Genomic DNA, 14,567 nt, shown 5'->3' on the forward strand with positions numbered 1-14,567 from the left:
GGAAGGGTGTGGAGTTTGTTTCGCTTCCATTCGAAACATGCGAGTCGACACCCTTCGCTCAAAGTACAGGAGTCGTTATTTGATTCTTGCTGTAACTCTTGCACCAATCACGTATGTATGGCAGACACAAGCATCTGCTGCACACACAGTACTCAATAAAGTGTATTTCACTCTATAGGGGGCGCGTTTGTCCCATGACTAATAAGCCGATCCTGGGGAGGTATTGTGTAAAAGTCCGCCTAGTGGACATGTCCACTTCGTCCTTGAGAGAGGAATAGGGACGCGGCGGTCTTCTTGGTTTGACGTCCGAGCTGCCTTATCTGCTTCATGATTTCTACTGATACCGCAATGGCTTGGTAACCACTGAAAAGAGATATCACGGCCTTTTTCCCTCACGGTGATGAATAAGTTCCACGATTTCCCAAGTCAGCTGATCGTGACTTCCATGTCGGAGATACGACTGTACACATTGTAAGGTCGGCCTTGAATCGCAGAAGACTGTCCATTTCCCAGAACTATTTGTATTTATCACAAGAAGCGCACCGCGAAGAGGCGCGAGACTGCACCTGTAGACGTATATTGTGATATGGGAAGTCTTGAACCGTGGAGTTATTCCCATTGTTGGGATAACTACAGCACCACCGGAACTGGTTCGTGTAGTTGAGGCGTCAGTATTAACGTGTGTGCAGTCGCTCTATTTCTCGTACAAAAGGAATAAACAAAGTAGCTTGAGTGCGGATATACGGTAAGTCCGACTTTTTCGGAAGTCCTGGGATTGTGAGGTTCACTTGAGTGCGGCTCACACACCATGGAAAAATTGAAGGTCTTGCCGCAGGTGCGTACCCTGACGTAAGACAGTGCCTGTCTTACCCTGACAGTACCCTGACAGTACCCCGACAGTACCCTGACGTAAGACAGTTGCACTGAATGTCGTGTGGGGCCTTTCTACAAGGAGGCCTGCGAGGTGGTGGGTAGGTGTCCGGGTGAAGTGTCGTATGTGCACACGCATTGTTTCAATGGCAATGTGCGTTCTAAGACTGTAATCTTGAGCGACTGCAATAACTTCTGTCGTTGAGGCGCTCCGCGGTAGACCAACGCATATCTCGATGGCTTGCGTTTGCATGCCTTAGATCATATTCAGGTTAGTTCTGCAGGGGTTGGAGATGACCGGTATATGCTGTACCCAAGAAATACAATAAATAGCACCCCGTACAATTGCAGCATAGACTGTACTGACACTCCCCAGGTCTTTCCTGCTAGGAACTTAAACATATGGCGAATTCCCGTCAGACGTCTTCTCGCATAATTCACATATGAGGGGTGCAGCAGAGATTTCTGTCAATAACCACCCCCAAATATCTGTGACTTGTGCGGTACGAGATGCAGACATTTGTTCCCTGGTAAATGCCACCACTGCACACTTTTCACGTGATACTTGAAGTCCTCGTTCTCGAACGTAGGATGATGTTGAAGTGCCTGCCTTCTGAAGCCGCGCGCGAAGCTGAAGTCGTGTCACACCCGACGTCCAAATACAAATGTCGTCGGCATAGAAGGAGAGCCTAACGGCGCATGGAAGGAGGTCGGCGAGTCCAGTGATTGTTAGATTGCAGAGCGTCGGGCTCAGTACTCCGCCCTGATTTGTGTCCTAACTAAATCAATAAATAATACTTGGGTGATAACTAAATCAAACGTTGTCACGCGCGCACAGGCGAACCCGAACACTCGACGACGGCGCACACTCGCTGTGAGAACGCTGGCTTGGTGAACAGCGCCAGCAGTGGCGTGGCGATTGAACTCCCTTTCGTGCTGCCTCTCGCTTCAGTGTGAACTAGGAACGCGAGAACACAGCTCACGCGAAGCCATCACCTATCTCGGGCCGCCTGTAGCCTTCGAACCCATCGCAGATTACGTCCAGGGTATCGCGCGATTTGTCGCACTCTGCCGCCGCTGTCGGAGTAAAAGAGGAGATGCGCACTAGTCTGCACCCTTTCCACAATCCCCTCCTAGCGTGCGCACGCCTCCTCTCTCTACCTCTTGCACGTGCGAGAGCATGGCCCCGTATCAAGCCACCATACTTGTTCACTTATCCCTCGTATACATACAGCATACGGGGCGTGGTCGCGACGTTTTCGCACTGGGGATTTATACGGAACATCACGGCGACGCCGACGGCGACGCAAATTAGCCTGGAGTGTCCATACAATTGCTATCACGATAAAACGTCTCCCTTTTTCGAATATCGGCAACCAAGCCGCAATGCCGGTACCTTGGTGACACGTCACAGATGTCAAAGTAGTTTCGCACGTTTCTCCCTGGTTTCATCACCGAACCGGGAGGAATTTTTCTTCAGCTGTGAAGTTTTCTTAGTGAGAAACTTGCGTGGGTTTCCTTTGTAGCTTTTCCCTAGTGCAGGGTAGCCTAGCGGGCCCAGCCTGGTTAACCACTGTGCCTTTCCCTTATGACTTCTTTTCTCTCTCTCTCCATAGCTTCGTGCTACAGTCGGGTCGATGACAATTTTTCCTTTCGTGAACCTTAGTCCATGCAGCTTGCGGGGATTCCGTAAGACTGATTTGCCAGAATGGGTGCGTGTCTCCGTGACACAAGGGTTATAGAACCCTTAAACGTATTAACCTGTTTGTAACCTTTGTGGCGCATAAACGTAAACCGTTGTCTGTGATCAAACGTTGCATATAGGATGAAAGTAGACACGATTGTGTGCGCATCGCCGTTAGTTGCACGGCATTCATTTCACCACTTCACATATAGTCTTCCAACATACTCATTGGGTCTGCATATTTTTTTTTATTCCGATAACGCAAACCAGAGGTGTGAAGGTTAACCAACATTACCGAATAGCGAATCCCTTCCACTCACTCGGTGCTTCGTTACGACTTGCTTTCCTGCCTGTGACTGCACCGTACCCCGAGGATACACGACGCGAGCGGTGCTGCCGAAAACGAGCTCAAATATAAAACAACGTTCTCGTGTGAGAAGCCGCAGTTACGTAGCAACGATGGGACCGTATAATCACGATATCTGCAAGTCAGCTCGCCCGAGGTCGATCGCTCATGTAGCCGCGGCTCCTCCCCCGCCCGCCTTTATTTACAGCTGCCGCATATTCTGCATTACAATCCGCACAGAATGTATATCCGCGCGGTCAACTTTCGGTTAAAAAAAAAAAAGATACTCGTATTTGTTATACAATCCGCACCCGCACTTTTTAAACTTTTAGATTGTCTGAAACAGTATTACCCTGGGTTCTTGATTTACGTTTATTTATTTGTTTTCAATACAGTCTGCCCGTCACATTTGTAAAGGCCAAGACAGCTTGCAGCTATTTAATAAACATCATTAGCTTCATTGGCTGATATCACTGTGTGATTTAGCAGGATAGAAACTTTCAGGGTCAGTCTCCTGTATTCTCCATTTTCCCCTTTCTTTTTTATCGTGCCTATAATTTTTAATATTTCCTGTACAATCAGTGCACTATAGTCCGGAAAATACGGTACTTTTTATCTTCTTTTGATTATTTTCCGCACACTGCTTCATCAGCGGCTTTTGTAAAGCCCAGGTAATTGTGCGCCACCGGCAACACGGTTTCCGCGATTCCGCCGACTGATGAAGATGCTTCGTTCCCTCTGGCGTGTTCGCCGTCGCACACAACGCCCGAGGGAGGCAAACGGATCAATGCGAAGTTGTTGCAAACGCGAGGAATTTCATCGCGTGGCGGCTGCTTCGTTAGCGAGCGCGACACCCGACATATCGCTGATGCCGGTAAACTTCAGCAGTCTTCTCTCTCGCTTCTCACTATCTTCTTACTTTGTAGTTTCCTTCGTTTTTGTAGGGTATTGAGGTGAGCTTTTGTATTTGTGTGCGCATTTGGGGGCTCTGATGACATCTCATGTTTTGTTTCGCTTGAAAAAGGTGCTGATGTTGTGTGAAACATCATTTTTTTTTCTTGTTGAAAGTGGCTATCCGTGGAGCTTCCGCGAAACGCCAGTGAACGGTAGGAGAATGCTTTCTACGCTCTGAGATTATCTGAAGAGGGATGTGTCTCATTATTCTTTATTTGCCTGTCAGTTATTTATTTGCGAGTGACGGCCCTGCGTTTGGCAGCGAACCGCGATATCGCTAAAACGTGTTTCGCTTCATCTAGCGTCATCTTTCGTTCATCTAACAGTTAGACGTTATGTAGATGCCGATGACACGTTTGGCTTGGTAGCGACGTATGCAATCTGTAGCAAACAAATAAATCAAACAAGCGACTTGCCAAGCCGAGAAGCCTGGGGGAACAAGCGAGTCAAACAAGCGCAGAGAGCTTTAATTGTTTTTTTTTCTCGTTTGTGTGTGTGTGTGTGTGTGTGTGTGTGTGTGTGTGTGTGTGTGTGTGTGTGTGTGTGTGTGTGTGCGTGTGTGTGTGTGTGCGCGCGTCTATCGGATGGAAACACACGTGTAAGCAAACCAGGGAACAAGTTGAAATCAGTTTGCGGTTCCTGAATTGCTAAAGCAGGCGCCATTGGCGACGAGCAGTAACGTCGAAAGGTTACGAAAACATAAAGAAGGAAAATGATGCGAAGTATATACATATACAATACAGCGTGGTGCACAAAATACAAAATTTCTACAAAGATGTAGTAATGTAAGCCAAAAAAAAGGAAAGAAAAAGAAATACAAACGCTATCACAATAAATAATATGCACGCACACAATGTGTGTATAAATGTGTATCTAGCACGGCTTAAGGAGAAGAAGAAACAAGACACGGACAAAGTATGTCATGTTTAGATATAACCAACATATATATTTAATATCGATACCAATGGTGCGGAGACAGTACGGCTATCTTACCTGCAATACATTTTCTAAAAATACTATCCGGGGCTCGTCAGTGATATGAGACACGAAACTGCAACCTCTTCTATATGGCGCACCGAAATCCAATTAAAACGTCCGTACTCCAGAAGAAGTCAAAGTAAGCCTCAAAAAAGAATAAATGAAGAGTGTGAGGCAAGCAAGCCATATATGCCAAGTTCCCAACACGTGGCGTTATCGAAAAAGATCTCCAGTTTTTCTTATCATGGAGTTGGTCTACATATGGGCGTGCGACTATACTTAGATTATAATACAGCTTCTTTAGGGAAAGGGCGATTTCTTATAAAAAGAGAAGGAGGTTTCGAAAGCACACGTCGCGTTTCACGGATAGTCTGACTGAAATATACATAACTGCATTTCTGTCTCGTGTGTACAGTACGGAAATTTTGATATGCCTTCTAGGTCGATATTCAACACGTGCGCTTCGTAAATTGAAACTCTCCTCCTCTCCCTTCGTGGATATTGCTAACAGGGGTTTCGCGAAGGACGCAGATGTTACGGGTAGCACACATGACAGCAACAGCAGCTCTCGTTCGGCACGTCACTACTTCAAAATTGAATAAAGCGTTGCGCCGGTGTATGAGTTATTGCAGCCAGTAAGTCCCGAAGAAACGTTCCTGAAGGGGTCTACATCGCATCAAGTGCGTACTAACAGCAAAGTCATGAGGATACGACGTTATTGTCAAAAGCCCAGGCTTAACGCGGAGAAAGAAAGTACGCAAAACAGGCAAAACAAGAAGCAAGGATTGATGGCTCTCGTCTACGAAGACTCACCACATGACTCCTCTACAACGAATAAACACTGTTTCGAGAAGAGTGAATAAATTTTCGAACAAAACTGGCGCCCCCGGAAAGCGAAGAAATATTTGTTAAAATGAAAGAACCAACTTTGTTTCAATTTTAGATCGGAGAAGAGATTGTTTTTCTCTTGACGTTACTATAGTCCGTCAAGATTCTCTAATATCAAAGCTGTCTTTCTTCTCTCTCAAAGGAGTCTGAAACACGAGTCTTCACTCGCCTAGGGCGACGGATACATACCGCAATATCCCGCGTATAAGTCGGCCCGTAATATAAAGAAGTGGTAGGTTCACAGCAAGACCGAAACTTGAAGCTATCGACAGGGCTCTAACAAACTATTCCTTACTCTGGAGACGCTCCCTGTTTGAACACCCCCTACTCCCCATCTGCCCTGCATCCATAGTCATATACGAGATCGTATAGGATGTTGTAAGAAAATCTGTATGGTCCCATAGAAACCCATATGAACGTATAGGGCCCTGCGTGAAAAGTTCCCGGCGTGATACTATATAAACCCATACAATCATGTAGAATTGTGGCACGGGAATGCGGGTCTTTTCGAATAGGGATGTTTTGACACAAACACTTATTGTCTCCCTGACGAAGACAATTGTCGAAACATCCGCAGCATGCAACATTGCTTGTTCGACCGCTGTTTTTTAGCCTCCGCTTTATAATACCATCGGTACATTTGAGACTCGTGAGACAGAAAGGAAATTAGTCCCTAATGACGTCTCTGCAACTGCAGCAAGTTTGACAAGCAAATAATTTTAGAAAAAAAAAATAAAAAGGAGACATCTTATTATATGCGAAAATTTGCGGTATACGAAGCATAGGGCTGAGCAAATATAACTTAAAACGAAGGAGGGGGAGAGAGAGGCTGTGGTGGGAGAGTGATGGCCCGCACTACGGCCTGGCGCCCTGCCCCTTAGGAGCAGCGAGTGCACGAGTTAAAACGAGCTTCAACGGCGAAGAGGTTACAATTTTAGGGCTCACTGGACGTGTATACATCGCAGCCACGGCCATCCGTCACTGCCCGAGGTAGCAGCGCATGCACAGCAAGACGCCCTTCTAGTTCAACACCCCCCCCTCTCCCCCTAACACAAACACACACACACGCACACGCACCATCCCCAGGCGTCCCCACCTCCAAGTCCGCCCTCTTCTGGTCTTTTCGTTTCCACCCTACTTCGTCGTTGTTTTCTTTCGGCGAGCCCTAGACAAGAGTTGCACAAAGCTCGACGTGACGCGATGTTGTTTGTCTCGACGCGAAAGTTTCATGAAAGGGGTAGCTTCTCAGGAGCGCCAAGCGAAGATTCTAACGCTTGGAGAAGGCTAGTCGCTGAACATCGCACAAACGCGAGGCGCGCGCATGCGCAGACGGAAGCGTGCGCGCGAACACGCACAAACACACATGCAACCGGACGCAGCATGCGCGCACGTGTCATGCGTACGCAAGAGGTACACGTATGTAGCTTAACAACTGGTTGCTGGCGCTGCTGCTGCTGCTGCTGCTGCTGCTGCTGCGGCTGCTACTACTACTACTGCTACTGCTGCTGCTGCTGCTACTACTACTACTACTACTGCTACTACTACTACTACTACTACTACTACTACTGCCGTTGCTGTGTAGCATTTCTAGGACTACTACAGCTACTGCTGCTGCTACTACTGCTGCTACTACTGCCGTTGCTGTGTAGCATTTCTAGGACTACTAATGGTGGTACTACTACTGATGCTGGCACTACATTAAAAATTGCATTTTGGAGTCTTACGTTCCGAAACCATGATTTAATTACGAGGCACGCCGAAGTGAGGGACTCCGGATTGGTTGTGACCACCATGGGGGTTCCTTAACGTGCAGATAATGCGCGGTACACGGGCATTTTTGCATTTCACCCCGATTGAAATGCGAGCGTGCCGCGGCCGGGATTGGATCCGGCGCCCTCGGGCTTAGTAGCGCAAGCTGCTTCTACGTCTACTACTACTACTACTGCTTGCTACTATAGTACTGCGCGAAGCATGGCGTGCACGAGCGTGTACACACTCCTGAACGCGCGCTGTGTTCCTTGACTTGCGGGCGTTGTCAGCGTTGCCCTCGTTAAATGGGGGGTGCTCGTGCGACAAGCGCAATGAAAGGAGAGCGATGTTGCGCGCCCGGCGCGTGGGCGCGGGAGGCGGATGAACTGCTTCTGCAACGGAAGGACGAGCTCTTTCGACTCCGTGTAGAGGAATCCTTTCTTTTCTCGGAATGTGCTGGCGCAGGGAGCCCTTAGAAACTGGCTCCTGTAGCAAGCGTTATGGCACGAGCAAGAAAAAGTATTGAGCGCAGAACGGGCCGGGAGGAAGGGGAAAGGGGGTAAGAGAGAGGAGTGCGTACGTACGTAGCGACAGCACTTTTTTCAACGGGGCTAGGCAGTTGGTACATGAGTGGCCTTACCAGTCGTTACAGGCGCAAGCTCCGTGAATAAAGCCTGAATGACGCGAAATACATTTCGTGAAAAGGGGACAGAAGAAAGGGGCAGCGAACTGCTATCCTGTCTCCTTTCCTTCTTTCCCCTTTTCACGAAATGTATTTCGCGGGGCACAATCAAGTATACCTAGGAAATCTAAGCACCAACTTGCCCAAGAAGAAGTCCTTTCGAAAGCCTGATCTGTGAGGTCGAGTTCTCTTCGACAGGACAGGAGGAGCGTTTCTTCTGGCGTACAGATCGTGACTACAGTGAAATTCAGTAAAGAAGCCTCATGACGATACATTTTCTTAAGGGCACGGTAAATTATGAGGCCAGCGATCACTGTAAATTTTCCTTGTATAGGAATCTTTCTTTCCTTCTCCCCCAAAATACACAAGAAATGTGTTCAAAATTTACGTAGACCTGATGAACGTGCCCTTCCTAAAACCTCACTACATTCGAGTTTTTCTTTTCTTTTTTTCAAACGTAATTTCAGCCTAGAATTTCCGTAAGTGGTTGTCATGACTACACCACAAGCAAGTAAGAGCAACGATCGATTGTTTGAATATCGCATGATCGCAGGTTGAAATGCATAGTACTGGAGAGAGAGCGAACGTTCGAGAAGGCGTTCAGCGAGTCCAAATGACTACGTTTCTTCCTTTTTCAAGCGTGTTTTCTTTATTTTATTTTATTCACGTTTGCCCTATTCAGTAATCGTTTACATGCAGGCAAGCATCCCTGCAGATTGCTTGGCCATTTTAACTCAGTGAGCGCCTACTCGTAGTTATTGGCCTTATTTTTTTCTCTCTCTCTCACTCACCCATCTATGTATTTCCTTTTTTCCAGCCCCCGCGCAGGGTGGCCAACTGGAGACTTGCGTCTGCTTAACCTGCCCGCCAGTCCTCTTCGCCTGGATAGAGCTGCGTGTTGCTTCAGCAGGACTGTGGATTCAGGTAGCAAAATACACGAACTCCGCTGCTTAATTACCCTCCGTTTGTTTCTTTGTAAGTTAAAAAGGAAAATGATTTCGCGCTTACCTTTGCCACGTATACTTTGTTATTGAGCGAATTTGGCAGAAAGTTTACAATTTATGGCCCCGATAGTTGAGTATAACATTTGTCAATGTTACGTGCGTTGTCTGCCAATGAAAAAAAAAATCAAGGTTGATGTCGTATGCGCCCCTCTTGGAGTCCACATCGCATCTCCATTGATCATAAGAAACGTATCTCGAAGGTCAGGCTTTGCCTTACTGCAGACACAGGAAAGAACCAAGACCCACCGCAGCGGCTAAGTGGCTATGGCGTAGCGCTGGTGAGCTCGAGGTCGCGGGTTCAATCCCAGCTGCTCTGGCCAAACTTCAATGGGTGCGCAATGCAAGAAACGCCAGTGTGCTTAGATTTAGGCGCACATTAAAGAAAAGCCCAGGTGGCCGAAGTTAACCCGGAGTCTCCGTCTACAGCGTACCTCATAATCATATTGTGGTTTTGGCATCCAAAACCGCAGAACGTTCTTTCCTTCTTTTTTGTTGGAAGCTGTTGAAGGGACCAGGTAACGTCATAGCCGCCATGTTTTGGATATCGCCCACTGTGAGGAGCCCAAGTAAAGTCGTCGTCGCATTTTTTATTGTCATACAAGGCAAGGAGCAGTGCTAGGAGGAGGAAAGAGAAAGGCAGAAGGCAGGGAGGTTAAACAGAATAACGTCCGGTTGGCTACCCTACACTGGGGGAATGGGAAAGGGGAATACAAAGATGACAGGGAGAGAGAGGAGGGAAAGAAAGAAGGGAAATCAGTGGTGAGTTCGCTGACGCGTGTGTTGTTCCACTAATAGTCACAGACGTTCACACAAGTGAACCGGACCGTAAAATTTGATCTTTCTCTGAAATTTCACCAAGAACGAAACAAGCTGTTAGCACAATGTTTCGCTCTTTCTTATACTCTTCGTGTAAGGTAGCACTAGTTAATTTAATAGTAGTAGTAGTAGTTTTAGTAGTAGTAGTAGTAGTAGTAGTAGTAGTAGTAGTAGTAGTAGTAGTAGTAGTAGTAGTAGTAGTAGTAGTTAGAAGTAGCGGTAGTATAAACTTCATTAACCGCCTCAACGGTGTAAGAATCAGGTGTAGAAAGCTGGTCTTTCTTCTTAACCCTCCGACGAGCATACTCCCCAATCTTCTACCAGCCGTAGCTAGTCTTCGAAGCTCGAGCTGTACAGTGTGGCTTCCTAGTGGTCTATAGGGTATAGTATATAAGCAAGGGTTTGTTGGTTGAGAGTGTTAATACATGCCCAGACTGTATGCTACGAAGAGTCGTATTCATTGCACCGCGGACATCTTTTTGGGTAGAGTGTAGGAGGTATTGCGTGATAGACACTAAGATGAGGTAAGGTGTTTGTTTGAAGACAACGCCAAATTACCGCCTCGTCGAGAAAGGTATGTTCATTTAATCGGACACTTCGCGCACCTTTATTTTAAACAAGTTCATTGATGTTATGGTCGTACGAATGGTTCACGAAACATTTGCCGCATCTTTTGTTGATATATATTTGTATTAAAAGTAGCACGTATCTTAAACTTCATATTAGGACCAACTCAAGCTGAGGACTACGAAAAACCGGTCTGTCTGATCTGAATCTTGGGTTAACAGAAGTGACCCAGTGAAATTACATTATTTCGGTTGCGTTCGAATATCCGTTACACTGGGGACAGTGAATGAAATAGCATCAAAGAAAGAAATCAGATTTCGTGCACTTTCAGTTTCAATTTATTTCACTGAAAATGCGCCTTGTAGAAATTAGGATATGCAGGAAAGGAAAAAAAAATTGCCACTTGAGCAGCTGGACGGGCGCCACTTCGCAGACCACTCAGCAGCCAGCAATAAAACAGCCCAAATTTGTGTTCAAATAAATACTGTTCGAAAAGTATGCGAATTGTACAACTGCGCATGATTTAAAGCATTCCCTTCTGCACTCGCATTCCCCTATACCGTTCAAGCCATATTCGATAGAAATTTGTAAACTGGTTACAGCTGACCATGCACAGCTCGCTAAAGCCGGTAGAATTTAGTATTTTCTTTCGAATTCCCCAGCTTGTATTCAAATCAGTCGGTTCAGCGCATTTCGAATGGGAGCCTATACTTTCCGCATTCCAAGTCGTAATTTCAACAGCGAAATCTGGGTTGGCCCTTAGCCTTTATGTTCGTCTTAAGAAACCGATGACGGCGCCGTACAGACAGACCCTAGGTTTAAGTGTTACAGCGCCCGTTAGTCTCCCAATTACATCTTAGACGCTCCGTTAGACTCTAGAGTTTCCTGCGCTACGTTTCAATCTGTCGCAACTCTGTAATATACCTTTTATGGTCACAGCACACCTCACTACAGTCATTGTCATATTCTTAATGCTAATATACTTCGCGCGCTTATACAGCGACATATTTTATGTCTCTTTATAGCCACGTTACATCTATATCCCACGCAATTCTTTGGTCATCTACAACTGATCACCACTTGCATGAAGCTCGTTGGCCACATTTAGGCCTTAGGCCGCATAACTCTACCACATCGTCGCCATTTCCGCAGAACCTTCTAAAACGGCCAGTCGGAGACATTACACCGTATAGAGAAAGAGGAAGTTCCCAGGAAGGAAACCGCGTTTGGCGAGCGAATTGAACCTCCCTCCCTCCCTCCCTCACCCTACGTCACATAATACCCCGCCCACTCCTCCCGTGATTACGGCAATCTCGCGTCTTCATCTCTCTCTCCGCAGACGGCGCGCGCGCACTTTTAAAGCCGCCTTTGAACTCGGCTCGCGTCCCTTTTTTACTCGTTTCCGCTCTTTGGAGCCTTAAAAAGAGCCGTTATAGCCAAAGACTGCAGCGCTGGGGCAGTGTAGGGTGGTTGCGTGGGTATGCGAACGCATAATCTCGTCGTCGTTGTGGTATAGCTGTCGTGTAAGAGAGTCTTCACGAATTCACGAAGGAAGCGATGACGCCTCCCCCCTATCCACTCCTCGAAAAAAAACAAGAGTGAAAAGAAACCGTTTGTAGGACTGAAAAATGATTCTACGCGGACGTGAAAGAAGGGGAGGGGACGATTTCCTGCGTTCTTCGCGTAACTGGGGGGGTTGCAGACGACGGCGGCGATTCCGAACGAGACTGTCGTCTGCTTCCTCGGAGATTGAAATCGCGGTTTATTACGAGCTACTTTTCTATAATCTCGGACAAACCTGAGTAAGTCTTCGGAGGAACAGAATGTGCGCGGTTAGTGATGATGTCTGTGTTCTGGGCGCACTGGCGCTCGGGTAGACTGGAATTCCAGCTACTTCTTTTTTCTTTATTTCTTTCTGTCGTACTTTGAACGTGGGCGCCCTTTCGTGTCGCTTTTCCGGCGGCGTTTTCGTCTGTTTCTCGCAGGCCTGCAGTCGTCTGCGAGTTTCCATAAATGTGAACGAGACTGATACGGTAGCCAACTGTCTCTATTATCGTGAACCGCGCTCAATTAACTTATTCATAATTCACTAGATGAAAAGTGCATTCGCGGTGCTTTGGAGCTCCACACGAAGCTTCACTGCAGAGTCGTCGAATATGGGTACTACCGGGCAATGTTAAAACGTATGAAGCAGGGAGACAAATAAGCCAAGATAAAGCACAGGGAAAAGTGATCGTTATGTTTAACTGCAATTGTGTTACATTGTGTTCTTGTGTTCAAAATTTTATTCTTGTGTTACAGGCGTGCAATATTTTCTAAGTGCAGCGTCTTATCTATTACGCGTTAAATAGTTTTGGTTCACTGTTTGGCGTGCATGCACATGTGTACGTACATGCTTTTTGTTTCCTTGCCTTTTGTCTATTACTTACTACGATCTAAGGCCACACAGGCGCTGTGAGTACCCGAATGAATGAATGAATGAATGAATGAATGAATGAATGAATGAATGAATGAATGAATGAATGAATGAATGAATGAATGAATGAATGAATGAATGAATGAATGAATGGTGTTGGTTATTGCTGGCGAAAATCAAAACTAAACTTTCTGTCATTATGTTAGCGCCTGAACCTCAGCACCTTCGCGTCTTTGTTACTTCTCGGATTTCGAAGTATTTTCGCGTACTTGGTGTCAATTTGGCGCTGGAAAGGCTCTTGAAGGTTGCTAGGTTGAGTCTGGTTTAATTAGACTCCATAGTACACATATAGCACTTCGTTACCGACAAGCAATCAACTGTACTACAGCAGAGGCGGCAAAAGACAGTGACCTCACGGATATAGCTGACGCGGTAGTCTTAGGCCGGCGTCGGCCTTCGTCTTTCGTTATAGGTGCCGTCCAAGACGCATGGCAATCATGACGTGTTTCCGGCTCCGCAATTGCCCCTGTTGCATGCAGCCCTCGAAAAAATAGCCTTCGAGATCTATTTCCGTCGCTCAAAGGCAACCGTCGCTGAGGCGTGGATTTGGTACTCCACCTATTGCGTCACTTCCGGCTTAAAGAAACCACCTCTCACGGTAACAGCGGCCGTTTTGCTATGGCGCCAGCGTAACTTTCCAAGGCTGCCTAATTCAATATGCTCCTTCGGCGTCCATTTAATGAGAGCGCGCCGATAACCAGGTTATTTTTCTCGTGTATCTAACTATAGTGTTTGTGCGCATGTGACGTTAGAAAACGCCCGATAACCAATAACTAACTGGTACTTCATTAACAGAAATCCTCTAATGAACCTTTCGTTGATTAAATTGCTGCGCATATGAGTTATCTCTGGCGAAGTTGCACGCGTTTTAATTGGTTCCTTCGTTGCGTTCTTTACCTGCTTGAATATGTAATTTCTTTTCCCTCCATTTTTTTAATTTCTTTTCTCCCACCCTCACGTAATACACCTTCGGCAAGCTAGGACGGATATAAATTAATTAATTCATTAACCAATGGCACGGGTAGTGAATTCAGAATAACGAAAGGCGAACTTAATCCGAAAGTAAGCGAATTAATGCACAGAATCGCAAATTCTCGGAACTTTTTACAAGCGAAGCTTGTTTGTGTCTAGCCTCAACGTCCGTGTCTGTTCGCAGAAACTATCATCATCAGCAATCCCCTGAGCGTGGTCGTCTTCTTCCACAGCTGGCTCCGTTGCCGCTCATCATTCCAGCGTATAATTTCACTTCTGTCGTTGTAATGGGGAGCCCGCGTTTACGGGGGTGTGAGTCATTCATTGTCTTACGTGACTGACAGAGTTAATTTTGAAGCAATTTAATTTTGAAGACTCGCAAGCGGCAATGGCGGGCGGATGGTGCTAACACGCCGCCGAGAGCAAAGTCGAGACATTGAACGCAGGCGTTTGTGGTTCGACAACTTGTCGCTCATCAGTGTGATCCGCTCCGACGAACAGCGATACAATGCCTTGGAAGTGTTTAATGAACATTGCGCTATTAGTGGAGAAGACCTTGGTGAATTTAGAGTTTGCGGTAC

The 14,567-nt window shown here is 46.6% G+C and overlaps 1 long non-coding RNA gene across 1 annotated transcript in view; it reads left to right on the forward strand.

Annotated features, from left to right (window-relative positions):
* LOC125941411 (uncharacterized) overlaps nucleotides 1-14,567 on the forward strand; it is a 63,868-nt gene that overhangs the window by 13,859 nt on the left and 35,442 nt on the right. Inside the window, exon 2 of the long non-coding RNA XR_007464249.1 lies at nucleotides 8,969-9,075. This is a non-coding gene — a long non-coding RNA (uncharacterized LOC125941411). The remainder of the gene's footprint in view (nucleotides 1-8,968; nucleotides 9,076-14,567) is intronic.

The sequence above is a fragment of the Dermacentor silvarum genome, chromosome 11, assembly GCF_013339745.2.
Source record: "Dermacentor silvarum isolate Dsil-2018 chromosome 11, BIME_Dsil_1.4, whole genome shotgun sequence".
NCBI classification, from domain to species: Eukaryota; Metazoa; Arthropoda; class Arachnida; order Ixodida; family Ixodidae; genus Dermacentor; species Dermacentor silvarum.